This window comes from Ochotona princeps, chromosome 2, assembly GCF_030435755.1.
Source record: "Ochotona princeps isolate mOchPri1 chromosome 2, mOchPri1.hap1, whole genome shotgun sequence".
Lineage (NCBI taxonomy): Eukaryota > Metazoa > Chordata > Mammalia > Lagomorpha > Ochotonidae > Ochotona > Ochotona princeps.
Window position 1 is genome coordinate 43,482,937 of NC_080833.1, and position 13,828 is coordinate 43,496,764.

Below are 13,828 nucleotides of genomic sequence, written 5' to 3' on the forward strand. Positions count from 1 at the left end.
AGCATGTGCTCATGGTGTGTCTCCCAGAAGGAGGCCCCAGCAGGCAGCCAGCTGCACCCTATCAAAGGGCATGGGGCTTGGCACACCTAAGGTAGTGCCAGATCCATGCCACTCCAAAATGTATGTCAAGCCTCAGGACCCACACCAAGGACAACCCTTAAGCTAATCCCAGTATTCTAAGGTCAAGAAAATATGGACGGTCCAGAGAGGATAAGGGGGTCTTGACCATCATGCTATGGGCAGCACTGGCCAGGCAGCTGATCAACTCATCTCACCAGGCCTATAGAAAGACCAAACCAAGAGGGGGACCACTGAGGACCATTAGTCAAGAGGGGCAATGCAGGAAGGGCTGGCTACAGGCTTACTAGCCTGGAAGCCCTCAGGAAGAGACGCCCATCAGCTGCGCTAGGGCCTAGGGCATGCATGCAGGGAGGAGCAGAAAGAGAGCCAAGGGTAGTACCCAGCATTCAGGGAACCTCAATTAACATCTGATGTTTCACAAATGAATGACGCCAATGACAGATTACAGACCAGTGCACAGCTGAGTGCTACAAGGCCTAGACTCAGCTCCAGGATACACATACCCAGAAACACACACACACACACACACACAGGAGGGGTCACTGCTGCCAGAGGGTTGGGTGTTGGAGTGGTGACATCTGATCAGACACCATCTGCTCTTTCTCTCTAACTGTCCTATTTGTGTGAAATCTTGATTCTCAAGCTGGAATGTAGACTCAGAGCTAGCCGGCTCTCTTGGCCTTCTATAGGCAACTTCTCCAACATGCCCCTTCCATGGCTGGAGATGCTGAGGGTGCCCACAAAAGGGTGACAGACAGCTTGTAGTAAAGGTGCTGTCCAACCATCCTGCCTGACACCCCCAGAGGCTCCCAGAACTCCATCAGGACACTCACCAGACATTGTGCAGAGTTAAGAGATGGGCATGCTTGGAACCCAAAGAATGCCTCCAGTGTCTCCCCCTTGATGCCCCTACATGACACACTGAGGCTCCGAGGACTTCCTTGATTCACACTCCACTGCCTGCAATGCCAAGCCCTCCAGCCAGCAGGTTTTCCCCACAGCTGCAGCCTCACCAGGACACTGTTTGCCAAGAAGGTTTCAGCACCCACTTAGAAGTCCTACCTGCAACACAGCATTCAGAGCACTCCTCCTGCACCAGCACAGCAACCAGTTAGGGGCACACTATTTCAGGCAGAACCCACACTGTTCCCGCACCCCATCTCCCCACCCTTGTGAAGTCGCAGCAATACCCAGGAGCCACATGCTGGCTTACAGAGGCCCAGAAGAACCCAGATGATGATAGCCACTGCACAACGCTCCTTTGCACACTAGGACCCACCCCTGTGCTGGGACCCTCACTGATGCCAAGGCCCGTGACCCTGAGCAGGTGTCAGGCCCAGGAGAGAGCCCCACCCCAACTCCATGGCTCCAGCCCAGGCAGGGCCAATCCATTCAGAGTCAGGTGGGGCTGAACAGATGGGAAGCCAGGCACCCTGGGGCCGTCACCACAGGGCAATAATTATAAGGGGTACCCCAGCCACAAGCTCCCAGGCACTGCCTTCATCTGGTTAGGGTTAAGAATCCTTCTCAGGCTTCCCCAAAATTACAAGTGCAAAGCCAGCAGCACAACTCCCGCTCCCCACACCCCTAAGCCTCCTAGCCATGCTACTGTTGGGGAGGACAGGAAGAGAAGGCCAACTCTGGACCTCCTCTACTGGCACACGGGCCCTGCTCCCTCGCCTCAGAGCACCTCGTATGTTTCCATCCATCAGTCTATCTTCCCCTCAAGCCTGGCCACATAGGTCTGCACTGGTAAGCTCAGCATGGGCAAGGCAGTGCAACCACACTCCAACTCCTGCTGCACGGTGGCATGCGTGGCTCTTAGGCCCACACCAACACGGATGTGTCATTTTTCACTGTTCACTTCCTTCCCCAACTCTGGAGTGCCTAACGGGCACAAGCTGTTGGCATCTCGTTCTTCATCATCACAAGGCATGCACTTGGCTCCTTGGAGACCACCTGCCAGGGATGCCCAATGACACAAGAGTGTATTGGAGCCCATTGGGGGCTCACAAGGAGGGAAATTTGTCTGCAGTCACAGGCCAAGTCCAAAGAGCCTAAGTGAAACTCGAACCTGTACCCCAATGCTGGGTTTCTGATGCTAGGCTGTGCACTCAAGGGGGCTGGATCCCCTGGGGAGACAGAAAAGGCCCAGGAGACAGTGCCTGCTGCTCAGAAGGAGCCAGCGATCTGGAGGGGCAGCCGAGACAGACACATGAAACAATTAGTGAGCAAGATAACCGCCAAGCTAACGGTATTATGCCCTGATACAATAAAGTACATGCTGTAGGACACAATGAGAGACAAGAGTGAGGCACACCACACTAATTACATGGGACAAAGAAGGAGCCCACAGGGCCACGGGCACTGGGAATGGCACAGAAGGTTCGGCAGGCCAAGAGACTCGGAGTACACCTGGGGTAGGGGTGGGGGCTCGCCTCCACCTTGAAGCCTTTCCTAACTACCACCCCCTCCTTGGTTCTCCTGTCATCTCCTGCCTCAGGTGACTCCTTTGACACTCAGTTGCCCTCATGCCACTGGTCAGCTCCAGGGCAGGGCTGGGGGTAGAGGGGCGGAGGACAGCAGAGGGCAAGGGTGGCAGGCTCTGGTTCAGTACTACTCAGGGTTGTGCTCCCCCCCCCCCCACCAATGCTCACTCATCCAATCCAACAAACTCCAGATGAGGGACACCAAAGCTCAAAGAAGGCAGGCCACTTGCCCCAGGGCCAACAGACAGGGTAAGCAGGTCTGTCACTCCATGAATTTCATGCTCTCAAGTTTTTGCCCACAAGGTCCTTCCAAGAGGCCTTAGCCACAAGTGGCTCCCAATAACTTGAAATGTGGGCAATTCAAAGAGAGATGTTCTCTATGTGTAAAAAACACACCAGACTTTGAAGATCTGGTATAAAACACACAAATAATACATTTATGACTTATTTATTAATTTTTTAAAAAAAGTTTTGAGAGGTGGGGTGGGAGGAGACCTTACCAACAGTCCCTGGCTAGAGCCAAAGCCAGGAGCTGTGAATTCAGTTCACATTCAGGGATTCAGCCACTACTTCCAGCACCTGCTGCCTCCCAGGGCTGCTAAATGAGAAGCAAGACCAGGACTTCAACTTGGGTGCTTGGAGGCAGGGTGAGGGGTCCCAGCTGACGGCTTGACCACTAGGCTCAGCAGCCACCTTCACTTGTCTTTCTCTACTTTGGTATGTGGCTGCTAGATGATTGGGCACAACCCAGACGCTCACGCCAGATGCCTGTTGGACAGTGCTACCCCACAGGGCAATGTCCCTGTGCAGTTGCCAGAGGAGCAGGACATGGGCACAAAGACAGAGCAGATGGGTGGTGCTGAGGCCAGGGCAGCCCTGAACCTGTGCAGGACAGAAAGGTGTGGCAAGGACGGTATCTGGGGAGCACCAGGTCAAGTGCCACAGACACAAGTGACAGACGCTGAGGAAAGAAGGGCAGAGCCCCAGGCTGGGGCGTGGAGTAAAGAAATCAGACAGCTGGGCTGCTCACGAAGTGGTGAAGGGTGACACAAGGAGCCTAGGACCTGTTGATTCCCAAATTCAAGAAGAACTCAAGGGGGTGGGAGTAGGGATGGAGGATGTTCCTCGCAGGGCCAGCAGACACCACCACTCTACAGGGTCAGGCCCAACAGGTGAGGGAACAGGGACAGATGCACAACACTCCAGAAGCAGTGGCTGCTCCAGGCAGAAGGGCCATTGTGTGCCAAGGGTGCAGGCACGGAGAAAGCAGGAAGGCCAGACTCAGGCAAATGTGATGCTTTTGGAGCAAGGATAGGCATCGAGTTTGGACACAGGGAAGGGGCAGGTTCCCTTACCCAGGGCACAGCCCCAGGTTTGGTACAAAGACCCTCAGCTGGCCTCTGCTGGAACAATCCCAGATAGTTTTATCAGCAACAACCATAAAAAATGTAGTTGCCACTGCTGCCACCACTGTGAGGGGGGAACCAGTGTACTCAACCCCACACGGTTCGGGCCATTTACCACTGACCAGAGGCATTATGCACCAGGGCTGACAAAGCCCAGCTCCGAAATGGATAGCAGAGCAGCTCCAGGCTCCTTCTTCAGGGTACAAGGGGAACACCTGTCCCCTGCCCTAACCTCACGGCCTGCATGAAGACTAAAGAGACTCAACAATCCCGAGTTCCCCAGCATATTCCCAGCCCCTTCCCTGCCCAAGGTCACTGGTCATCCGAAAGGGGGACACAGCACCGGCCCAGTACAGTGGACAGCACATGGAAAGAGCTCAAGATCTGGCACATTTCCTATTATCAGATGTCACAGCTGGGGAAACGGCAGCTTAGAACCGTCTCTAGCTGCAGGTGCAATGCAGGAGGGCAGCAAAGTGACCTTACTGAGCAGTCTTGGGCCAAGCAGCATTCTTCGGGCGGAGGCAGGTGTTTGGGTGACTGGGCCACATTTGCAATCCATGGCCAGCTCTGCTCCTGACTGCAGCTCCCTGCTAATGCAGACCACTGGGAGGCAGCAGCAGTGGCTCCACGACTGGGGTCCTGCCACCCACCCACATGGGAGACGTGGATGGAGTTCTTAGCTCTTAACTTTAGTCCCCCAGGCATTGTAAGCACTGGAGAAGGACACCAGCAGATGGGTCTTTGGTCTTTCTCCCTCTGCCACTCAAAAATATTAAATTGCCTCTTAAAAAGAAGAAGAAAGCCTAAAGTAGGAAGCAAATGGCCTTCTTGGCCATGTTGAGTACCCAGAATCATGGAGAAGTAGCACAGGACTTACGGAAGGATGCTATAACCAAAAAATGCAAGAGGTGCAAAGGAACCAGAGCTGGGTTTGAGGCCCTCAGGCTGGCCACTGCCACCTGGGTCCCTCTCCCCTACTTCTATCTCCTCTCAGGCCCAACCACCACTCCTTCCTGCAGCAATTTCCCATGACACTGTCTTCTCTGAGACTCATCCACTATCCTCACAAGTGCCAGAACTCCTAGCCTTTAGGATCCCTGAAAATGCTGCATTCCTCCAAAGATCTCCCCACACTACCCCAAGCTGAAGGTGGCTCTCTATTCCTGGCCAGGACGGCAGCTCATAGACTCAGCTAGGATTCCTCCTTCCACACCATCAGCCCCTCCAGGGGGCATCCTCATTTGCAGGGTACCCGCGGGCTCCCTCCCAAGCCGTGGGAAGAATGGGAAGAATACGGTAACACACACCTGGGAGCGATAAGCCCCAGGCTGGTGTCAGCCGTGTGTCAGGGAGCCCAGCCACTGGAAGACAGGGAAGCGACAAGTCCAAACAGGCATAGAGTTTCAGGCCAGGACACCAGGCTCGTTACTGGCAAACGCCAGGTTATTTGAAACCAAGGGTGGAAGAGAAGTAAAAGAGCCACTGCCACTGTTCAGCCTCACCTGAAAGCAACTTCACCTCTCACCTGCGTTACCGCAGTGGTGTTGGACAAAGCGGTTGGCTGCGTAGGGCAAGGCGATTTATACCAAACGGTTCCTCTGAGTTTTTATGTGTATGCCTCCCCTGGTCACACCTCCTGGCCAACCTCCAGTGACCCCAGTCACTTTCTAAGCACCATTGCACAGAGGCTTTGACTGCTAGAGGCTGCAGAGGTGGCGGCATCTGCCACAGGGTTCTTCCAATTCTGGCTTCTCTATTGGGACCCCCAACCTTGACACTTAACCTGGACACACTGAAGGTAGCTCCTTCTCCAACCTTGACACTCAGCCCCAGGGACGTGCTGGCCCAGAGCCTGCAAAGGCAACCTCAGCATGGAGTATTCTGTGCTTTGTCTGGTTCTGTGTCCCCCAAAGTTTAATGGATACATCAACTCAGGCTACAGAGCACATTTTCTGGCCTCAAACTGGCCCTGACTGCTCAGCAGGATGTTCATCAAGAATCAAAACACGGGCTGGTGTCGTGCTGTAGCACGTTAAGCCTCCATCTGTGATGCTGGCGTCCCATATGGGTGTCAGTTTGAATCCCAGATGCTGTGTTTCAATCCAGCTCCCTGCTACTACACCTGGGTAAACAACAGAGGATGGCCCGAGTGCTCCGGTTCCTGCACCCACGTGGGAAACTTGGAAGAAATTCCTGGCTTTTGACTGGCCTAACTTTGGCTGTTGTGGCCATTGGCGGGGGAAGGGGGGTGGGGGGAGGGCAGTGAATCAGCCTGTAACTTTGCCTGTTAAATAAAAATGCATTCTCCCCACCCCCCCAATCAAAAAACAACACAGAAATAGGACAGGTTACCCATCACCAAGAAAGCAGAGGTTTGCGCCAGGGGTTAACTGTGAAAACTTGAAACTCATTAGGCAGTCTCTGCCAATGTCTTACACTGGCATGGAATAAACAGGGAGCCAGTTGAACTAACCACTGCAGGGCCCATGGAGAACACAGTGTTGCTAACTACAGGACCCCCAGCCACTGGCGGAGGTGGGCAGGCAGGCAAAACAAAGGTTTTAAGAACATCTAGTGGGCTTTGTAACCATCTTCACCATTCATGTGCCTGGCAGACACCTGCTTTGTGATCTTGGCCCGGAGGAGTGAAGTAGGAGCCCTGGCCGGAGGCAGGTATTCCAGTTTTCTCAGACCCCAGGCCAGGGAGCTTTCCCAGTTGTCATATGAAAGAGCTGGTGATGCTGAGACCAGCCAGTTTGCGTCAACCCCAGCCAGTGCAGGCACTGCAGCCCAGACACAGTTGTGGAAAAACCAAGGCAACATCGGCCCGACACCGGCACTCCATGGTGTGGTATAAAGGGCCAGGACCCACACACTGGTCCCTCAGCAGCCAGTCTTGCCCTCTGCTGATCTGTGGGGCGGCGGCCTGACAGCAGGAGTTATCTGTGCTTCACACACATAGGATATGGCAAACTGGGCTTCTCTACCACTCCTCCTGACCCTGCTTAGTAATTTAAAGACTGTGGAGTGTCTTGAAAATCCTTAATTTCCCAATAGCTCCAGACTCAGAAATAACCGATGGCAGGGCTCACCACTGCTCCCCCCGCCAGCCAAAAAAAAGGCGGGGGGGGGGGGAGAGGAGGAAACCCCAGGAACACACCAAATCCATGTCCGACGCTTTTGCCCCATGGAACAAAACCCATTGCAGGCACACACAAAAGGGGCAGACAAGACAAAGGAGAGGCCAGGTCACACAGGACGAATGCTTTCTTGTCACTTCCAAAACAGAACTGTCCTGATGAAAGCACTCTTGTGGCTCGGGTGTTGGTGCGGGTGAGAGGGAGGCACACATCCCCAAACAAAAGGCACCCCACAGCACCTCCTCCCCTCGCACACTCGCAAGCCTTTGAATGCCCGCAGATCTTGGTCTGGGGCTGGCAGCTGTCTGTTATTATCCCAACAGCTCCAGGGAGCATGTCCTGAGCAGGTGAACGCCATCTGCCCGGCTCTGACAAGATGCCCGATTCCGAGCCTGCAGCCGCCAGTAAACCATACAAACCATGGGGGCCTCGGGATGACACTGCCAGCCTCCCCTCCCTCTCTGGGATGGCTCTGCAGCAGTTCCCAATGGCCAGGTGTTCTGCCGTCTGACCACGGGCTCAGTCACTACCTGGCACTTATCACAGAGGGAGGGCTCTTATACAGAAGTCCTGGGTCATCTTGCACAGGAATTTCTAAATGCACAGGGAGTGCGGGTGCTGAACTGGGGGGTTGGGGGAGACTCATGGAGTCAGCCCCACAAGGGAACACACTGAAGTCCACGCACACACCTGCTGAGGGGCTTAATTTAAAGAAGGGATTTGGATTGATCTATAAAGAAAAAAGAAAAGTTTTCGACCTGCCTTTTAAAAAGCACCTCTTTGCATTAGCTGCAACATTCCCAATACACCCAAGCACACTTCCTCCTTCCCCTTCCCTCCTGGTTTTAATTGGGGTAAGTGATTCCCTGATACAATCTGCAAAGTACTTGGTCCAGACCTCAGGGAAAACAGGCACTAGGCGGAAAGGCGGGGTCAGGTGGGTAGAGCCACAGGATGGGACTTGGGAGACCAGGATCTCTGGCTCTGCCCTTTTCTCTCATACTTCTCAGCACACAGAGCATTTTTACAGTGAGGGGAACCGCTCCTGCTCGATGAGGCAAAGCCACCAGTCCTGACTCCCTGGTGCAGGAGTCTGCCTGTTGTTGTGGGGGTCTCATGTGAGGAAGCTTCTAAGCCTTGTTTCACTGCCACCACCCACATAGGACAACTGCCCCTGTAAGACAACGCATGGGAAGAGAACCAGGCACCCCAAAAGGGGGCAGCAGAGCTCCGGTGCGGCCACGGGCAGCTTCTCCAGGGGCCTCCTTTATGTGGGGAGGACCGGTAAAGCCAGAGGCTGGTCCAGCCCTCAAGGACTCCCAGGTCTCAGGGCAACCTTCTGGGCAAGATGACTGCCTGACTTGTGGGACTGGTTGTATGGGGCTCACCAGGACGGTGAGAAAGGACAAGGGCTTAGAAAACTATTAAAGGATTAACCAGTCCCACCCACCTCAGCAGGAACTAAGTGAACAGGCCTTGCAGCCTGGCTGCTGTATCGCCTCCACTAGTGACCAAGCAGCTTCTCCTCTCCCACCTCCTGACCCTGTGCAGAACTGAGCATCCAAACTGCCATGAGCAGAACAAAGGCAACAGAAGCAGCCATCCACCTTATCACTCCACCCCAAGTAAGAACAGTATAGAGTGCTGCAAGGAGCGAACCTCTCAGAACTCCTGGACAGGGAGAAATCTGGAAGCCCTGAGTCCACAGCTCTAGGGACTTAGTGACACCCACTGCAGTCAGGCTCCTACTTGGTGTACCCCAAAACTGCTGGCTGCCCACCCTTTCCCCAGATCCCAAAGGTCAGGCAGTCTGGGTACCTGCTAGCTGGCAGGCCATGAACCAAGGGCTCTAGCACAGAGCACTGGCTCTGGGTCTTAAGAGACTGCAGGATGACGGGGGGGGGGGGGGGGGGGGGGGAACCGGCGGGGAGGGGAGAACACACCAGTCTGTCTATGCCATCACAGCCCCTAGCCTGGGGCCAAGGGGCAGACAGGTCCTGAACTCAGATCAGACCCCCTGAGGCAAGTCCCCAACAAGACCTCTCTACCTCCTGCTGAAGTCCTCAGGAGGCAAGCGGCTCCCCTGCCTTGGGCTCCCCACCACGACCCTGCTCTCTGGCAGAGGCAGGCAACAGATCCAGTTTCCTGGAAGCATCTCCTCCACTTTGCATCCACTTCAACCAAGGAGGCCAAGAGGGGTTGGGACAGGAAGGAACATCCTGTCTGCATCAGAGCAGGGGAGGTGGCTCACGGCTGCCCACGTGGACATCATGCCTTTCTTTTCTTTTTTCATTGAGCAGGAAATGTTCACTGGACTGACAAACAAGCATCTTGGGGTCACAGCAGGGTTAGGGCAGTGGAGCCAACCTCTGATTTGTGGAAGTGAATGGTCCAAGACAATGGGTGCACAAGGGCAGAGAAATCTGCTCCAGATACAGGCCAGAGCAGCTGTCCAGGGACCAGTCTGGAGTAATCAATCCCCAATCCTGCTGATAGGTTTAGCCTCAAAAGGAGGGCTGGGGGAGGGGCAGCAGCCCTGCCTCACCAGACAATGGGAGGCAGCTGGGAGCAAGGTCTGGGATCCTTTGGGAATTGGCCAGGACCTGGGGATCCTGCTTGCTTGCTCTTCTAGCCTCAGGGATTCCTTGCTCACAGCCGGGAAGGAAGGCACATGGAAGCCAGCTGTGCATTGGTGCCTTGTGACACTGATGGTCAAGTACCCTGGATCGATGCCCAAGAACTTGCACAAGAGTGTGGGGCGCCTGGAGTGGCCCTCCCCACCCCCCAGCGCTGCAGGCAACCCACCTCGGTGGTGCATGCCATGCCTCAGGGTCAGGGCGGCCACAGCATGAGCACTGGACTTGGAGGGCATTCTTGTTGATCTGCTCGACCCTCTTTGAAGAACAGAAGGTGGGGGGTGTCGGGGAGCCGAAAATCTTACGAACAAAAGAGCGGCAGAACTCGCCACTCTGGCCCTGATCATCCACAGCACCCCATCCAGCCATCTGTCATATCACATAGAAATTCCCTGTGTGTGACTCTGTATGCCTGGAGAGACTGTTGGCTCCTCGCCAGCTCCGCGTCTCCGTGGAACCTGGTACCCAGGGAGTCTCCATGAACACTGCCCAACAAAATAATGCACATAAGAGTAACCGCCAAAGCCCTGGGGTTTGCAGCAAGTACTGGCTGGACCCATTCCTTGGGGGCCAAGGCTGCATGGGCCACACAGCTTCCCAAGCTCCTACAGCACCCAGTGCATGAACCCCACCTGTCCACCTTACCTTTCCCTCAGGCCACCTGGAACAGAAGGAACTGGCCACAGAACCACCTGACCACATGAGGGACACAAAGGCCTTGAACTTGGTGTTGGGACAAAATGCAGAAAAGTCAGAGCTGTAATTTTTTCATCTCAGGCAAAAAAAGCGGGGGGGTGCCTGAAATTCATGTTGAAGGACCCTCCAAGCGAGCCAATACGTATATTCCAAGGGCTGGTACGTACCAAGTGAACTCCTTTGAAAATAACTCGGTGAAATGGTTCAGGGGTTTCAAGAGGAGGCACTTGTCCTTTCTGACCTAGTAATTTCATCTCTGGCAATGTATTCCAGGGAAGCCGTCCAAAAACAAAATGCAAAGATGCTGACTGTAATGGTGTGTGTGATGGTGGGGGGAGGCAGAGGGACAGGGAGGGTCTGCCAGTACCACAGAAAGGCTACACGGACCTATGCCACCAGGAGAGCCAAGTTAGGAATGATCAGAACCTTGTTCACTGGGAAGGCAGCAGTCCCCAGACACCTGCATGGCGGGGTTCTGTCCTGGGCCAGAGACATGGTAAGTGTGTTCCTCTGACTTCCCTGACTTCCGCTCAAGCTGTTTATGAAGAAACAAGGACGCCACATGACATAGAAGCTGGGAAGGGGAGACAATCATGCCTGCGCCTCCTCTGGCTTCCAGACCAGGAGGGGTGGAGCAGGACTCTGAACCAAGACTAATGACTGTGGTTGCGAGTGGTGTTAACGTGACACCTCCCAGGATGACATTTCACCAACAGGCACCTTCTGGGACTACTTAAATACCCTCCAACAATCGCAGGCAGCCAGGCAGGCTCATGCATGGAACGTGCACGGGTGTGCCGAGAGCCACACTTTCCAACGCCGAGAGACGGATCCGTCGCGAACAGCAGCAGCACTGGCCAACTTTCTACCCCAACCAGCCATCTGGGGCTCAAAGGGAAGGTGTCAGATTGATCACCAGGGTAGGATTAAAATTTTTTTTTCCTTCTTAAATCCCCTTAACTGAGAAATCAGCCTGAGCCAATTCTGCTTTTTTCGCAGACACCAAACAGCAAGCTATAGTTACTCCAGTTCATCTTCACACCCTCCTGGGCTGGGGGCTGGGTGGGGGGAATGGCATGCTGCTTTCCAAGCAGCCCTCGGCAGAATCCCACCTCCCAGAGCAGGAGCTGGGGGCCCAGGCTTAGAGAAACAGGACCACCAGCAGGAACACGCCCCTCTGTCCAGTAGCCTAGGACACATGTCCCCTACACATACTGGAAAGCTCCTCACCCTTACTCTCTCCTCTCTCCACAAAGACTTCCATACTTTTTTTCAGGGTGAGCTGAACGGGCATCAGTCTTCTCACCCACGCCAGTTAAAGAACAGCATCCTTAAAACTTACTGAGAGTGGTGGGAGAGATTGGCTTGTCCTGGGATGGAGTAGGCTCCTTCCTGCCACCAGGATTTTGTCCTCTGTAGCCAAGTGTGTGGGAACACCTGTTCCACTGAAGGGCAAACTGGCTTGCCAACACTGTAGTTCCATGACTGAATCCTCGACACTGACCACTGCACATGACTCCCGACAGAGGACGGCCAGTACCCAACTAACCACTACTGAGCCATGAGTAGGTGGCCAGGTGTTTGTACACTTTCCTAGTCCACACAACCTCCTAGAAGAGGGGCTGCTTTCTCAAGTCCAAACAACAGACGAGAGGCCTGAGGTTCCAAGATGAGCCGATTTCCTTCTCACAGAACTGCCAAGGGATACGCCCAGCTTGTGTCCAGCTCCTGTTCTCTTCTCCCCTGACCCCAAGAACAGCATTCTAAGTCTCCTCTGCAGCTCCCAGCAAGCTTACACCTGGCACCGTGGGTACTCAGGATGTTTACTTTGGTTGAAAGGAAGGTGGCCCACACCAGGGTCAGGGCAATCCCATGAAAATGTCTTTTCAGAGCATGGGGGGTGGTGGTGGTTGTCCTGGACCATTTGCAAACACACAGGAGGCAGAAAGGCACTGCCTGGAGGTTCAGCTCCTGGCTTTGCAGCCTGTTCAGCCGTTCCCTCCCCTTCCATGCCAGCTCCCCTCTTTTTAGGAGTCTGACTAGGGACTGTCCCTGAATTTGTTAATGATTAACTCTCCAGGGCAGGTGCCAGCCTTCCAAGGTAACAATGACCACCTCCACGAAAAAAAAATGGCCAGAAGCAGACTGGGCATCAAACGACTGGGTTGTAAAAAGGAGGGTCCTGAAGAAACAAAGCAAAAACAGCAGCTGAGACTGGGGTGTTTTATTGTTCCTTGGTTGGCCTATTCTCTCTGAAGAAGGCAGGTGGCCTGGGAGGACTTGAAGCAGCAACAGCAATCAGTGACCATCATCTAGAACACTGCTCAGGCTCCACCTTCTTTGGGGTTCCCCTCATACCCACTCACTAACCTGCACCCTGAGTCACAGGTGGCTGGAGGCAGGATTTCAGAGGTAAGCAGGAGGTATCCCTGCTCTCCAGGGGTGTCGGGTCTAGTGGGAGAGTTTCAACACCAATGTCAGTGACCTTCAGGGATGACAAAGCACCCAATTAAAGATACATGCAAGAACCTCCCCCTCCCCTGACTGCTGATGCCCAGAACCAAGGGCAAGAAGGGGAGTGGCCTGGCTTCAAGAGGAGGCTATGGCACACAGGTCAAGGTGAGAGGCAGGTAGCTGGTCAGGAGCCTGTAGCACAGACAGGGAAAGGCTCCAGCACCCAGGAAACTAGACTAGGGGCAGGAGAACCAAAGGTGACTACTACCTGAAAGGTAAGCCTCAGAGCTGGCCCCAGTCACTCCTGCAAAGCCGAACAATGGAGTGGGTGGACAAGAATGCAAAAAAGTGGGCAGTTCATTCCACCTGGGGAGGCAGGAAAGGCTCACTGGGAGCCCAGCAGCCCACAAGCACATGACATAGTTAGGGAACTCCAAAGAATCCCTCTATTCATGCCAGAGAAACAGAGGACACTGTGGCCAAAGGCGCTGACCCCCACAGGGTCTTGGGTGGTCCACCACAGGAGTGCAGGTTTCATCCCTCACCTCTAGCTCGGGAATGCAGCAGACCAGATTTGCACCGCAGAGATCTCTAGTGGCATGGTTACCTCAGTGCACCCAGTCTCCAGATGATGGACTTGCATGAGGGCCAACTACTTGGCAGAGGTCTAGGGGCTGTGAAGGTCCATCCCTGGTTTCCTGAGCCCAGGGCTATTTACTTAGCTACATACCCTGTTACTGTCCTGAAACTCTCCTGGAGTTCCTGAACGCCCCACAAATGCTCTCATACTTGTCCTGGTGTACACACGCTGGCAAACAGCACAACCTTCAGGCCAGAGACTCCTTAGAGCAGTAGCTGCCTTGGGTGGAAGGGGAAAATGGATGGTAACCAAGGAGGTGGGTTGCTGTGTAAATCCTATGAAA

At 54.3% G+C, this 13,828-nt stretch overlaps 1 protein-coding gene across 3 annotated transcripts in view; it reads right to left on the reverse strand.

Moving 5' to 3' along the window:
* The window catches only part of SSBP3 (single stranded DNA binding protein 3), a 147,251-nt gene that overhangs the window by 56,336 nt on the left and 77,087 nt on the right, over positions 1–13,828 (reverse strand). The gene's annotated exons all lie outside the window — the stretch shown is intronic.